The sequence below is a fragment of the Zea mays genome, chromosome 4, assembly GCF_902167145.1.
Source record: "Zea mays cultivar B73 chromosome 4, Zm-B73-REFERENCE-NAM-5.0, whole genome shotgun sequence".
Taxonomy (NCBI): Eukaryota; Viridiplantae; Streptophyta; class Magnoliopsida; order Poales; family Poaceae; genus Zea; species Zea mays.
The window spans coordinates 95,049,560-95,065,707 of record NC_050099.1 but is presented as its reverse complement, the minus strand read 5'-3'; the positions used below and the strand labels follow the sequence as shown (position 1 = coordinate 95,065,707).

At 45.3% G+C, this 16,148-nt stretch overlaps 2 long non-coding RNA genes across 2 annotated transcripts; both read left to right on the top strand.

Moving 5' to 3' along the window:
* Window positions 1-9,360: 9,360 nt before the first annotated feature.
* On the top strand, window positions 9,361-10,487 carry LOC103653527 (uncharacterized). Its single transcript, XR_002268750.2, has 4 exons — window positions 9,361-9,551; window positions 9,647-9,702; window positions 9,793-9,973; window positions 10,042-10,487. It is a non-coding gene; the product is annotated as an uncharacterized lncRNA (long non-coding RNA).
* Window positions 10,488-10,576: 89 nt separating this feature from the next.
* Window positions 10,577-11,330, top strand: LOC103653526 (uncharacterized). The gene is made up of 3 exons (XR_002268751.2): window positions 10,577-10,675; window positions 10,754-10,858; window positions 10,994-11,330. It is a non-coding gene; the product is annotated as an uncharacterized lncRNA (long non-coding RNA).
* The last annotated feature ends 4,818 nt before the right edge of the window (window positions 11,331-16,148 follow it).

Genomic DNA, 16,148 nt, shown 5'->3' with positions numbered 1-16,148 from the left:
TGTGTGAGAGTTGATCCTAGCACAAATTTGATTTGCGCCTGGATTTGCTCTTAAATTCGGGTGTGACATACATCGAGGATTTACTTGAGCCGCGTGCTCGAGATGCAGCATCTGGGTTATTTTGGGAATGGAGTTGAGAGGGCGCCGAGGGCTGAAGATGTCCCGAAGCTAGAGGGGGAGTTGGTTGTGTTCGAGGCGTTTTTCGTTGCTGGCCATCGCTTGTCGGCGCATCGATTTGTAGTAGAAGTTCTGCGGAAGTTCGAAATTCAAATTCATCACTTGATGTTGAACGCTATGGTGGCATTGGCGAACTATGATTGGGCGGTGTCGTTGTATGGTGGTGAGCCGTCTACTGAGATCTTCGCCAAGAATTATTGCTTGCATTGGTAGAAGAAAAAGATAGGTGGTTTGATTGCACAATTTGGGTCCTGCACATTCACGCCGAGGACTAGGAAGACTTCAGCCGAAGTGATTGAGATTGTTCCTTATGTAAAGAATAAGTAGGGCAACTGGTGGGACTTTTGGTTTTATGTGGCACCGGGGGATGTCGAAGGGTTGCCTGCCTTGCCCCCGGCCATTTTGTGCTTGCATTGTTATATGGCCTTCCCACGATTTAAAGTGAAGAAAGGGGATCAGAACGAGGAAGCCCTTCACGATGCAACCTGATTGAGCAGCAGTCGAGACTTAGTGGAAGAATTCGTTTCCTGCGGAGTGTGGCCGCTGGTGCATAGGTTAGAATCTGGGCGAGGTTAGGCCTCATCTGATGCCATCTTTAGGGGATCATATGGTGCGGAGCCCAACCTTCGCTATTGATTTGCGGGGATGGGACACGACCTCCTTCGTGGGGGAGGTGGAGTCAGAGGCAATTAAGATTGTTGGAAAATATGTGACGAAGACTGAGATGTTGAGGAGTTGAGATATCTGTGGTTCCAACGTCAGGTTGAACTGGGTTTTTGAACTGAATAGCTTGCCCTATGGTCCTTACCCGGAGGGGGACTCTGCTGATGCCGGGGATGACCGAGGAAAGCAGGTGAAGACCCGGTCTGAAGAGGGCACCTCGAAGGGAAAGGCTGTCGTAGCTACTCGAAAAAGGAAAATAGATGTACAAGGTACGGAGGGGGAAAAGATGGGGCCGAAGGCCTCTAGGCTTTTTGTTGATGAGTTGACGGGGACATGCGCTGGGCCCGGGGAGGTTATGACTTCGCCCGAGCTCCAGGAAACATCTTCATGCATGCTGAAGGATACCGGAGGTCGATTGCATAGGAAGGACCCTATACCCCAGGCCGTTGGCGATGACTATTTTACGTCCCATTTGGCTCATGAGCTGAAAATCTTTCCTTATGGGAGAAATATTGGTGCTATTGTGTCAATAGTTATGGAGAAGGATCGCCAAGAGATCCGACGGAAAAATTAGGAAGCCCCGCTATGGCTGGCGGACCAGCGTCTCGATGCCAAGACTTCGTGCCTCGGTACGAGGGGGGCCGCTCCATCTGTGATGATGCCCCCCCCCCCCGCGGCACTAGCAGTGGCTACGAAGCCATCTTTGCCGTTGCACATTGTTGAAACGGTGGTGTCGGAGACCGGGGGGAAAAGGGCAGGAGTTGTCCGTGGACGATTACCTGGTGGGTGGTGTAACCATGTTCGGTGCCCAAACCGGGTTGCCGCCTGCTGGTAAGTGGAATGACTTATGCTTTTAGGTAGGGTGATTCTATTTTTGCTAACTTGCTTATGGTGTAGGGGTGGAGGATGGACAACTGGTGGTGGCGCCGTCGAAGGTGCCTGCCGGTTTGGGGGTTCCAGCGAAGGGTGATACCGAGACTTCGCTGGACCCATGGTTGAAATTTTGTGTCGCTGCTGATGGCGGAAGCGAAGTCAACTTAGATGCTGCCGCCGACGGTGCAGCGACATCTATCGCGCAGCAGCTACGATATGTAAGTGTGGACTTTTTTTGCTAACCTTAGCGAATTGTGATGCTAGGCGGCTGTCTTCGCTAACCACGTTGCGTCTGGGTGCTGACCTTGCAGCTACGTTCCCAGAGGAAACGGCTCGAGGGTTGGATTGAGCGCCATCGGACACAACATATAAGGCGATCAGGGATAAGTCGGTGGCCGGGAATAAGAGCTGAAACCTTCTCGACACGGTGACGGTTCTTGAGAAGGAGAAAGAGGACCTCGAACGCCCGCTTAATGATGAGAAGGAAGATGCCGCTGGGCGAGGACAGATGTAGAGAACGCCCACGCAGAGGCCCAAGCTGCCCACAAGCGTGACACCGACCAAGAGCGTGAGGTGAAGAACATGTGTGGCTACCACGAGAAAACGGAGTCGGCCACCCATGCTGGGGTGGATCGGGCGCACATACTTTTTGTGGATGCATACCGTGACCTTGGTGTGCAGACTGCTCCCTTCGACAAGTCGGGGGAGGAGGTGGGGACCTGCTTCCTTCGATGGCTACAAGAGGAGTTAGTGTCGCTCCCGTCCATCGTGACGGGCCTTATGTCCTATGTGTCACTCATGTCATGTGAGGGGCTGCGAATGCCTTGTCCCACGAGGGATGTAGGCATTTCGAGGCCTTCGATCGGAGCAACGAGGACTTCGATGCTACTGTATAATAGGTCGAAGACGACATGCTAAAGCGCTCTACTGGAGCGCTTTATGACAGGATGTGGGGTCCTCACGGTCGCGGTGTCATTCGGGAGAGGGCGAACCGAGCACTTGCACAAGTACGTTTGTGTCTTTAGCGAGGGTGATGTGTGTGTGTTCACTGTCTGAAGCGTTGTTGTGATGTCTTTGCAGGCGATGATGGATGAAGAAGTGGAGGACCTCGCTGGCCTAGAAAGCTCGGTGGCCCAAAAGGACGCCAAGGTGGAGATGGGAGCGGAAGAGCAGTCGTCGCTCAAGGATGGCAGCGCTGAGGGTCCTTCGGCAGCGGGGACTTCTGCACAGTTTTAAAGAATATAGTTGGAGTGGTTTGACGGTGTTCATTTTGTATGATACTTAACGAAGTTAACAACAGCCTAGTTCTTGCACTCCTAGACTTCTGTAAGACATTTGAAATAGAAAGTGATGCTAGTGGAATTGGGATCGGAGGCGTACTCATGCAAGGGCGAAGACCAATAGCCTACTTCAGTGAAAAGCTAAGTGGTCCGACTCTAAATTATTTAGTATACGATAAATAATTATATGCTCTTGTTTGGAGTTTGGAAACTTTGCAACACTATCCTTTTCCTAAGGAATTTGTGATACATTTAGACCATGAAACATTAAAACACCTTAAAGGACAACTAAAACTAAATAGAAGGCATGTAAAATGGTGTGAATTTATTGAATCATTTCCTTATATTGTCAAATACAAGAAAGGAAAAATAATGTGGTAGTAGATGCTTTGTCTCGACGACATCCTTTGTTGACCCAACTCGATGCTAAAATTATTGGGTTAGCAAATATAAAGGAATTATATCTGACTGACTCATACTTTACTGAGCCATATTCTAAGTGTTGTGATGGCAGAGGATGGGTAAAATTTCATGTTAATGATGATTTTTTGTTCCGAGCTAATAAACTTTGCATTCCAGAATGTTTTGTTCAAAATTTACTTTTGCAGGAAGCTCATGCAGGAGGACTTATGGGTCATTTTGGTGCCAAGAAGACAGAGCAAGTGCATGCTGATCATTTCTTTTGGCCTAAAATAAGAACGGATGTGGAGCGACATGTCCTTCGATGTGAATCATGTCATAAAGCTATGTCTTGTTTAAACCCCCATGGCTTATACACTCCACTACCTATTCCTAGTGTGCCTTAGGAAGACATATCCATGGATTTTGTTTTTGGTTTACCATGAACCAAGAAGGGAAGGGATTCAATTTTTGTTGTGGTTGATCGATTTAGCAAAATGGCACATTTTATTCCATGCCACAAAAGTGATGATGCTTCACATATTGCTGAATTGTTTTTTCAAAGAAGTTGTTCTTTTACATGGGATTCCATGAACCAGTGTTTCTGATCGAGACACTAAATTTTTGAGTTACTTTTGGAAAACTTTGTGGGGAAAACTTGGGACACGACTATTGTTCTCTACAACGTGTCATCCAAAAATAGATGGACAGACTGAAGTTGTAAACCGAACATTATCAATGCTGCTACGAACTATCCTCAAGAAAAATTTGAAAGTTTGGGAAGAAAGTCTACCACACCAAATGTAGCAGAATTCCCCCTACATACCAGCCATGACTCCAACCACTTTCCAGGGGACAATTTACCTTGATGAGCAAACCCCCCTTTCACCACAACTCTAGGCTTCACCTTGGCATAGCAACTTCAGAGCAGGTACTTATCCCATGTACAACGGTAGCACTGACCCAGCACATTACATTATGAGCTACCAAGTTGTGGTCGCATCATCCGGAGGGGATGACGCCACCATGGCCAAATCTTTCATTATAGCAATCGAAGGCCCAGCCCTGACATAGTACACTAGACTGCCGCCATTATCAATTGATTCATGGAAAATCCTTCGCGACAAGTTCCTGTTAAATTTCCAAGGGTACAGGCCGGACACAGATGCCCTAGCAGAATTATCGCTCTGCAGACAGCAGGAAAAAGAAACCCTTTGGAAGTACTACGAAAAGTTCCTTCTACTAAACTTAGAAGTACCATCTGTCGATGACCACATAGCCATCCACTACGCATTCAGTGGTCTTTGGTCGACGTCTTATACAGTCACTGCATAAGATACCCACCCAAAAACTTGCAAGAGTTATATCAGCTATTCGAAAAATATGCCTGGTCCGAAGAGATCCACTAGAGAAAACTCGAGTCACATCAAAAACCCAAGGAAACTCCACAGTCTAAGAATACATGGGTCAAGCCTGCACAGTCAGACTCAGGCCAGCCAAACCGTAACCAGTCCCAAGTGAACATCTTCGCCAATTAGCAGCAGACTGGAGACACCGCTCGTTGCCACGAGTACCCCACAGAACAGGGCCGCGGTAGCAACACCAGAGGCAGAGGCAAAGGCCGAGTCTTGCAACAGCGAAGGTTCTACTGTCTTTTCCATGACGAAGACTCAGCACATCCCACTAGGAATTGCCCTGAAACCAAGGCCAGTAAAGATAGGATGGCCAGAAATAAATCGGTTGACAACCAAAGAGTTGTCGCCCACACCTACCAACCACAACAATATCACCAGCACCAATTCCACAATGAACATTGTCATCCCCACCAGCAAATTCACATGTACCAACAACACCAAGAAATCCAACCCCTACCGCCAGCAACACCACATCACCAAAATTCACTGTAACACCCCAGTAATTCCTAGAGTTCTTTTTAGTGCTAACTCAAGAACCATTATTTCATGTGAATCAAATTGAGCAAAAGACCCCAAAAACTTGAGAGCAAAAATTCAACTAATTCTTTTGTCCTAAGACTCATGCCTAAATCATATCATGCATTCAAAATGGGAAAATGTTTAAACCCTAGAACAACCCTAATTAGGCCATTTAAGTAGCAAGGAAGAAATTGGTAAAAAGGCCATGAAAAACATGGAATCATGGCTTAGGCCAATTATAAAAGTTGAAATACACTAATTAAGCTACAATAATTGTTATAAAAGTTTGGCCAAAATAATTGATTAAAATCCCCAAAAAGGCCATCCAAGTGGAAGCTCCCTAGGGAAAATCTAAAATTCAGAATTCTAAATTTCAGCCCTCACCTAGAACTTGAGGACGTTCACCTTTATCCCTAGCTCAAATCCTTAAGTCCCCATTGACAAATTTGTTCTAAACTAACCCCTCTGCAACGTGTGTGAAGATGGCATTGAGATTCGTGCCCTAGCCACGTCAAATCTGGGATTTCCTCTCGGAATTCAGCAGTGAGACAAACCAAACTTCATCACTCCATATCTTTGGATCCAGTCAGCAAAACCCATAAGCCTCCACACACAAACGACAAAGGAATGTCAGGGGAAGAGATCTCTCAACGGGATCATGTCCATAATCGCAAAGATTTGGAGCCAATCCGCGCTTGAACTTGACCTCTCTCTGCGCTGCCTCGTGCTCGACGTCGTGCCCAAGCGCCAAAGCACGCACCGGCGCTCGCCCGCGCACACCCCGAGCGCGTGTCAGAGCCACCCCTCGGTCGTGCTCGCCCGTGCCTTTAAGACCACCCTAGATGTGCCTCGCCTCACTCCGCACTCGCCTTCGCTGGCCAAACACCGTCCTTAGCTCTGGCAAGCTCTGCCCCACCTGCCCGAGCCACCCGAGCGCCGGCCACCGCGGCCAGCCATTTCCAGAGACCCTCAGCCTCAATCGAGCCCTTGGAAAATTTCCCCGAGGAGCCGTGAAGCTTCTCCAAGCAAGGATTGAAGCCTTGCCTCACCGGAACAGCAAGATCACCATCGCCGGACTTTGGCCGCCCGCCACTGCGCGTAGGCCGATCTATCCGGTGAGCCATTCCTCAATTCCTCGCGCCCATGCCTTCCCTAGCACCTAGTGAAGCTCACTGACCGGTTTAATTGAACTCTACCACCATGGATAGGCCGGAGCCCTCGCCATTGACGAGCTCCCCCGCCTGCGCACATAGACCGGCCTACTCCGACCATCCCCGGAGATGATCCGCACATCAGCGTGACCGTCATGACCTCCCCTACGCCCTCGACCACCTCACCGGATCAATCTCGCCGCCAGTAAGCCCCTCCGCCCTTTCCTCCGCCGCGGGTACTGTTTAATTGGGAGAAGGACCTCGGGTTAGGTTTAGCAAAACCCCAGGGGGGGGTTTGAACTGTCAGTGGCACATTTGAATAGTGACCCGAGGACTAGTCTGTAAGGGAAATTGAAAACAATCGCGAGGGACCCCGATGCAAAGTTAGTTTCCATTTAACCATTTCTGATTTTTCTTTTTAATGAACAGAGAACTTAGGAAATTCATAACTTGAGAAATATTTAACCAAAACTTGTCAAACCAATTTTACTGGATTCAAAATAATATGACCTATCAGATAAAAATATTGAACCCCATGTTTTCTGTATTAATTTTTAGAGTTTTGAATTAACTAGGGAAACTTCCCAAACCTTATTGATATAAAGAAAAATAGAAATACTTCTGTGCTAGGCTTAAGAAAATTTGTAGAGATACATACCCAACTTAGGCACTGTTTAAAAATACTGAGCATCCCAGTATACAAGATTAACTCAAGTTTTGCTATTAAAAACTATATCTGTCCAAAACTTAGAAAATTAAGAAAGGTAGTGGAAAATAATAAACAGAGAAGGAGCATATTTTTCCTAGTATACTTAAGTAATGAGGAACCTAGGAAAAATAAAGAGAACCCTAGTCCAAGGCTAATCTAGGGTTAAATCCCTACTACTCTATAAGATACGAACGAGGGCGTCCACATCTCCCTGGTGAAGCATGCCTCCACCCCGCCCCCGCCCTGGCTCCACCGTGATCTTCTCCCCCGTCCCCGATCCGAAATCTCCTCGTGCGCTCTTTGCAAGGAAGGCGCCCACCCGATTGCGCGTCCCCACGATCCACTCCCCCCAAACGCCCGATCTGCCGCTCCCAATCTCTCCACAGTGCATACCGTGCCCCTGCCCCGACGCGCCCCTTCCCCCGTCCATCTCCAGTGCGCCCGCCGCCCCCGGCTGCCCGTGCCCCTGCGGCCCTGCACCCGTCTCGCGACGCGCTCTGCTCACCGAGCATGCCCACGCCCGAGCAGGCAGGCGGGGATCTCGCCCTCGCCGTGCCCGTGATGCACGGCTCCTTGCCCCCACCGTGTCACGCCCGCAGGGTTGCGGATCTTGCCAACACGCCAGTGGATCTCTCCCTTCTCCGCCGTGCCCTGGGCCCCTACAGCCTCATCTACGTCGTCCCCTACACCGCGCTCCCCATCGTCGTCGTCCTCTCCGTCGACTGCTCTATCCCCATCCTCATGCGTCGCAAGGAGGCCAAGGCCCACAGCAGCTCCAAGTCCATCGAGGTCTCCTTCCTCATCATCGAGGACCTCGTCACTAGTGGGTCCTCCATGCTAGAGACCGCCGCCCTACTCCATGTCGAGGGGCTCGTGGTCGCCGACGCCATCGTTGTCGTCAACCCTGAGCAGGGCAACAGGAAGAACCTCACAGCTAATGGGATCACGCTGCACTCGCTCATGACCCTAATAGAGTTCCTAAAGTGATTCATATACATTGTAAGTGAAACGAAGAACATGCATTTTTACGGGTGTTATACTGCTATTGGTAGTTTCCCCTTATAATTAATTTAATAGTTTAATAAAAGATAACACACCCAACACTTGATTTTTGTCAAAGGTTTTGCAAACCTGTTACCTATCTGGTTAATTTTCGATTTTTTAAATTCTACTTCAGAAATAGCAGCTTCACATGACTTTTCTTCACTGGTAATTGATGCTTCGATGTTGGAGGAAATATCATTTTAAAATAAAAACCTCAACAGCTGGGTTGATCAGTTCACTTGCTTTAAGAAGTATAGTACTGATAGTATGAGAATGGACTACACCAATAAAAAAGGTTAACGGTTTCATACCTAATGGGTTGTAGTTCAAAAATTGAGGTTCCTTCCTTTGTTTTCCTTCGTACAATCTTGATTGGCTGCTTCTGCTGTAAGCTAAAGTAATTGTTCCATTTATGAACAAATTGCCCCTATGCATATTCTCATGTTTTCCTTTTTGATTTATTTTAGAAAATGGTTTAGAGATCAAGGAAGTCACTCGTGAGAAAGTGAATTTCTTAGAAGAGCTTTTGAGCAGCACATAATTTGCTTACCAATTAGCGGATCAGATGACTTCAGCAAAGGCATATGTCATCCTTGCAAAGAGCATGATAATCTTTCGCTTGCATGGGAGCTTAGTTCGCAGATAAGGAATTGCCAAAGATTGTTCTCTAAAGGGGCAGTTAGTGGGAAAGCAATCACTAAAGATGAAACCCATCCTAATTCGGCTAGCACTGTTAATATACAAGGCTCAGGACTCACTATAATAAGGGTAAAGTGTGGGCGTCCACACCCCTTCACCATGCCCTCGCCCCCTTCCTCACAGCCAATAGCGGCTCCTTCTTTGGATTCCCAGCGATGGCGGGAGGTGGCGGCGCCGCCACGGCGGCTGGGGCGGCGGTTGGGATGCCGTCCCAGGCCACGCTGCCGGTGCGACGGTGGTGCGAGGGCACGGCCATGGGAGCCATCACGCTCGACCTCCGCTCCAGGCTCGGTGTCGGCCCCTTCACCCTCGGTGAGAACCCTAACCACCCGACTCCCCCGCGGGAATAAGCGGTATGTGGTTGCTTCCTTGCGTTGCCTCTCTGTTTGAAGGGTGCTCCCCCCCGTCATTTGTATGCAGGTGGCGTCATGTTTAAGGTGTACATTATTGGGGATGCAATAAGGGTTGTACGTCGGTTTTCACTTCCAAATGTTGATGAAGGTGATATGTCGAATAATGCTGGGGTATTTCGGTTTCCAAGGGTCTCTTGTGCTACAACCAGTGCAAATGATGCAGATCGCAGCCAGTGCAAATGATGTAGATCTTGACCCTGGTGTTGCTGGTGCGCGTTGGTTGTCCAATTTTTTGTCCTTGTAGGTTTTTACGTTGCATTATAAAACACTGTAGGCAACTGATTTTCTAACATGCCCCTATCAGAACTTCCTTCGAGACCATTGCTTGAGATCTTCGCACGAGAACTGTGGCGATGACTAGTAATGTGATTCTTGCGCCTTCTTTTTCCCCTGTTTAGACTTCAGAATGAATTAGTCTCATTTTGCCTTTTCCTTTCAACCGATTGGCAGGGTCTTAGACTATTCGACATTGATATGATTAGGGAGCATGGAACAAGAGATTGGTTTTATGTCATAGACATGAACTACTTTCCCGGTATGTGGCTGTTTCCTTGCGTTGCCTCTCCGTTTGCAGGGAAGGGTGCTCCCAGCCCCCGTCGTGCCCCTCCCAACCCTCGTCGTCGTAATGGAGGTATATTCTGCCCTGAATAAAATGATTTATGTTGTATTGTACTTACACATGTTTTTACTTGGTTTTAGGATGTATTCTCTTTAATTGTGGAGGCCTTCATGCCTCTGGATGACATAGAGAGCCCCTTCTTTGGAAGGAGAACTTCAATTCTTGATACAGTCACAAAAGTTTGGTCCTGTGTGGTGATGCTAGATCTTGAATGTGACGATTTGGAAGGAGAACTTCAATTCTTGATACAGTCACAAAAGTTTTTACTACAATATAGACTACTAAACATGCTTTCATTTTTCATGCAGGGTTCTATACTCATAAGCATGTGGTTGCACCACACAACCTTTTGTTTTATATGTTGCCATCTGATCTCTGGTGAAAAGGAGGGAGATGAGCTACAGAGGAAATCTGATGTTATGGAAATTCTAAGAAAAGTATAGATTTCCATAGGTCCGTGGTGCCACTGATGTCAAGTCACCAGAAACAATTCTTGAGCATGAGCATGCGTCGATGCTCTTTTTTCCCTGAGGCAATACTACTCCTATGCACAATGATGTAGTAGCAACGGAGAACTGGCACTAATTGGATACTTCTTTTCCTAATTGCAGCCGTATCAATTGGCTTGGGGGTTTAAATTATCGGATTGCCCTATCATACTGCTTAGCTAAAGCCCTTGTCGAAATGCATAAGCAACTGTTAGAGAAAGATCAGGTAGTTTGCTACTGCACTTTTACACTACATCAGTGTGGCTGTGTGAGGACCATGTTTGACATTACTTGTTTTAAACAGCTTCAGATAGAGTGAAGATGTAGGTGCATTTTCTAGGGATGGAAAGAAGGCATGATTAATTTCCTCCAATATATAAATACTCATTCAACTCGGATCGTTACTCTGGTATGTGGCCCAAAGAAAATCGGAGGACACCTGCTTGGTGATTTCTTCCGCCCCTGCCATCCACAAGAACTGTATCCTCCGTCGATTACTCGCAAAGGAACTCCCTGACGTTTTGTTTGTTCTATCTTATTGAAGGTGCGATCACATTATGTGGCCTCTTGAAGTCGTCCTACATCCGAGGAGAGTCTCGCTTCTCTGACCACAGACCAGTGTACAATATTTTCATGGCTAAGGTTGAGAGTGCCCGCCACAGAAGATCGAACTTATCCTTGATCATGATCTCCGGTGTTGAGGGAACAATGATAGATTGATATGAGGATTACAGGTGTAATCATGTGTATAATAACACTTTTTTATTTTCCTCTATCCCTGTGGTGTAGTACATGAAAAGCAAAATGATACATGCATTTGTTGTGCTTATTGCTGTTAAATATTTTTCTAATTCTAAAAGGTCAGAGCCTTGCTTCCTAGCTGTAGCTGGAATGCATAGCGTTATACTTTTATCAGCTTTGCTTGGTGCTACAAACATGACTCTTACAAATGGTCAGAGAAGTGCTTAATTGGTGAAAGCAAGGCCCCTTAATTGGTGTGGTAGCACTGTATCGCATTGAGGTAAAAGCGCTGCATGAAGCTTTGGGTTGCTATATTGGTAAGTTAGAAGGTGGTAAAAAGGACTCTAATTAATTTTACTATAATACCATATGTACAATGAAGATAAAATTTTACTTTGTTACCAGACATAGATAGACAATCTTTTGCATCCATATGAAAGCAATTAGTTTGATCAACATAGCCTCTTTACATGTTATACGATGTTTCCCAGTATTTCCAGTATTACCGATTCTGATGTATAACAGATGTGTCAATAGTTTAAATCAACATTCATTGTAAAATTGTGCATAAGTGAGGGTTCAGAACCTTGCTTGTTGGTTGTACATTTATTCATTGAAAACCTTCAAACTTTTTGGTTTTAATGGTGGGAGGTTAAGGATGGATGAGAGTATCGATTTGGCATGCACAATCTTGATCCAGTTCCCTTGATTATCCGGTCTAGAATACTAATGCCGATCCTTTGTATAATTTTTAATTCTTACGTTTCTCTACTAAGTTGTGACAACTACAAATTTCATTCCAATACAATGTACACGAGCTATTTAATTTTACACTACATGTAGCTGTAGCGTGTCACAACTTTCTTTATTGCTTCAAAACTGGGATGCTCACATGTATAAGAGGCATGTTTGTCGTTCTGAGTCTATGTTTTATATTAATTTAACCCCGTAGCAATGTAGAAAATCATGTCACAACATATTTCCCCACAACATATAAGATAAGAGGGCCATATTTGTGAGCTAAAATAATTTTGATAGCCACAACTCGTCATCTCCTTTTTTATACTTTTCACCCTGCAATGCAAAATTGTTCTAAGGAGGCCATGGTACATAGGCATATCATGTATTATCAACTTTTAGGATTTGCCTAATTCAATTAATAGTGATATTGAGCCAAATTTTGGTTGTTCAAAATGTCAGACTTCAACATTTATTAATTTTGTTGAGTTGAGTCTTGATAGCATCACTAAATAAAGACTAATGCATGCACAAACGTCCCCCGTTGCAACGCACGGGCATGTACCTAGTATTTATTAGGCAATAAGAAACCAATGAAAACCATGATTAAAAATATAAGGACCATTTCAAAAATGGTAAGAGAAATTCAGTAGACTCCTAACTGCTAGAACACCAATACAAAAATAATGAACACCCCAACCCCTCACAATGAATGAGCAATTCAAATATGGTTTTAGCCCATGTTCTAATTAAATCATAAGAAGATCTAAAATTGTGCAACAGTAGGAAAATAATTTTTTACCCAACTATTGATGAAGTAGACCACCAGAGAAAAATGCAAAACCTATTCAAAAATATAAGATAACACCCATTACCCCCTACCCCATGAAAAAGACCATATAATCCAATAATTTCTACCCCCTCTTCCCTTAAGCAAAAAGTTGGCAAATTCTAGAATGATTTCTCTTGCACAAAGAAGAAGATACGAAAAATTAGGAATCTGTTGTTTGACATTTTTCAAGTATAGTGGTAGTAGAAAGCATCCCTTTGGCCAAAAACTTTAGAAAATCACAGTAAAATAACTAATAAGTATTAGTAGCTAAAATTTGGTACAAAGTCATATTATAGCACCTAAATACCAGAAAAAATAAGCCTTAGTGAATAATTCACTGTTAGTAGAGAGTTGTAGTTCAAAGCACCCCCTCTGCCCTAAGATTTGATAATTTTGTACAGTGAGAACCCTTAACTTTTTGAGCCCCAATTTTTGAGACAGAGAGTTATACACTAGTGAGAAGCTATTGTAACTTTTACAGAATTTTTGGAAATTTATAAAACTAGATTGTAGTTCAAACCCACATTAAAACATAAGGGAAAAGGGAAAGAAGAGAGAAATTTTGGAAGAATAATGAATCCCACCTCAGTGAATTCAGCTAGAAATTATAATAAACTTTCACTAAAACATAAAAAGGAAATCATTTGAACACTAAAATAATCTGACATTTAACCTAACCAAACTTGACCTAAATGGCTAAGTGTACCACCAAAATTCCCGGTAGTAAGGTTAAGCTTTACCTTATTAATTTTAATCATTCACCGTCCAATTATAATTGCTAAATTGCATATCATGCCATACATATATATTACTCATTGCATTCATTAGATTGCAACCTCGCTGATGGAGAGTACGTGCTCATTCCCGAGCAAGGAGCTGTCCACGAGGAAGATCAGGAGCCAGCTCCAGAGCCTGCCATAGAAGATCTCCCCGCAGCCCCAGCATTTGAAGGCAAGCCACGGTTTTATGCGTAACCAGTTTATATATGCTACTTTACTACACTTAATGTTTGTAGGCTTGTAATGTGCACTTAAGTGTAGGATTTGCTTGAAACCCTTAGTTGCATGAACTCAGGATTACTTTTTGAGATGGATACTAGTATGCTAGGTCGAGTAGCTGCTTTGCTAATTAGGATCTTGGTAGAAGTCGAGTGATTTTTCTAGCACTCGCGCGAGGTCAGAATTGATTGTATTCATCTTGATAACGGGATCTATGATGGTCTATGGAATTGGATCCAGGGTGGATGCCTTGTCCATGAGACAGGAAAAAGGAACTAAGGATTAATGTGTGGATACCTGAGTCAAGCGTTTGAAAGTAGTAAACACATGTCGGGAAATATGGTAACCGATAAACCTAGTACCTGAGTGAAGCCGGGCGCGAACTTTCCCCCTCACTTGTCCTGAGACTGGGTCTCCCATGCTAGCTATGGTGGGTACAAGTGCGGTCACTGCACAGCGGCAGCTGGGGTCAGTGGAGCATTGTATGCCAAGGCGGTGAGCCCTGGACGCGAACGGGGAATCGATGGGGACGGAGTTCCCCTACATGTCGTATGTTTAGGTTTACCTTGCGAGGTTTAAAAACTCGATTCGAATCGTCTGCTTCTCGCAGCTAATGAGACTGCTTGACCCCTTGTACTCCATTGAGTAAAAAGTGAAATAAGGTTGATTTGAGACAACATGTTGATTGTACTAAATGATTGCTACCATGTATGCTTTAGAAAGAGCAAACTTAGCTAAAATTAATGACACTAGAATTGGAAAAGCCAAAATTGATTTTAGACTTAGCTAGTGCTTTTGGCAAACCAAACCCCTCAGCTAAACAGCTGCATGGTCTAGAGGTAGAGGAGTAGATTCCTCACACCGGGTAAGTCTAGCTGAGTATTAGTATACTCAGCCTTGCTTGTGGCATAATTTTTGCAGGTACGCTTCAGGATATGTTTGATGGTGTGACTTGGCCTTCCACCCTGCCACCGGGTTGGACGGTTGAGTGGGATGCTGCTCCAGCAGGAGAGGAGCAGGAGGAGTAGTGGGCTAGGCCTTGCCCTATTCCTCATCCTTCGACGTTATCGACTATCCGCTGCAATTTAAATTATGAACTTGTTTCAGTGTACTTGAAAAACTCTGATTCTTGTAATAACTCCAGTACTTTAATTTGAGGTTTCCTATTTTATTGTATTTTCTCTGTGACTCACAATCAAGTGAGTTTGTTAATTGATCCTGGATAAGTGGCTTTATAAGACTAGATCTGAGTGACTGACGGGTTATTCCGATTTAAGTGTGTTGCGGCCTCTAAGGCGTGACTTTGGCACTTAAGATGGAATAATTCAGACGGTTCTGCCACATTCACCACCACCAGCACCCAAACAAAAAGACTTCGCCGATCAACCCTTCCGAGGGGTCATTCATATGATTACCGGTGGATCGAGCACAGACTTCGACACAAAACGGCAGAAAAAAGACCACTATTGAAGAGTCAATCATGTATCCCTCATCAGGCTGGTCGTTTCAGGCAAAGTGGTCTCATGTACCACTCACCTTCTACGCTAGAGACGTTGACCTACACAGTGCGCCACATGCAGATGCCATGGTGATCAACTGCCGGTGGCAGTATGGGACCTGCACAAAGTACTTGTCGACAATGGCAGTCAGGCCGACATCTTCTTCTTGCATGCCTTCGATCGCATGGGCATCAGCCACATCCTACTCAAGCCTGCAGATAAACCTTTATATGGCTTTGGAGGAAAAAGGAACATTTCCAATCGGTAAAATAGAGCTATCATTGTCATTCCGCACTACGCCAAATGCGCGAAGTGAGCAATTCACCTTCGACATAGTCGATATGGTTTATCCTTACAACGCCATCATGGGGCAAGGATCCATCAATAAGTTCGAGGCAGCAATACACGGACTCTACCTGCATGAAAATCCCAGGCCCTCAAGGCACAATCACAATATATGGAGATCAACAAGCAGCCAAAACATAGAAAGAGACTTCATCCCTGGGCAGTGTAATGTGCATTGCCTCATGACAAAATGCAAAGAAACCAATAGTCCTTGCACAACCAAAAGTAAAAAAGTTAATGCACAACTACAGAGCAACGAGGGAACCAAGACAGTCCCTCTCGACCCCGCGACTCCCAAGCAAACGGTTTTAGTCAGCGAAGACCTCCTGCCCAATGAAGAAGCAAGACTACTTTCTTGTCTTAACCACAACAAGGATATCTTTGCATGGTCTGCATTAGATCTCATCGGGGTCAGCCGCACAGTCATTGAGCACAGCCTAGGCATCGACTCCTCTATGTGTCCAAGGAAACAGAAGCTGCGAAAAATGTCCGATGAAAAGATAGAAGCTGCAAAGGCCAAAGTACACCGTCTGTTGAAGAAAAATT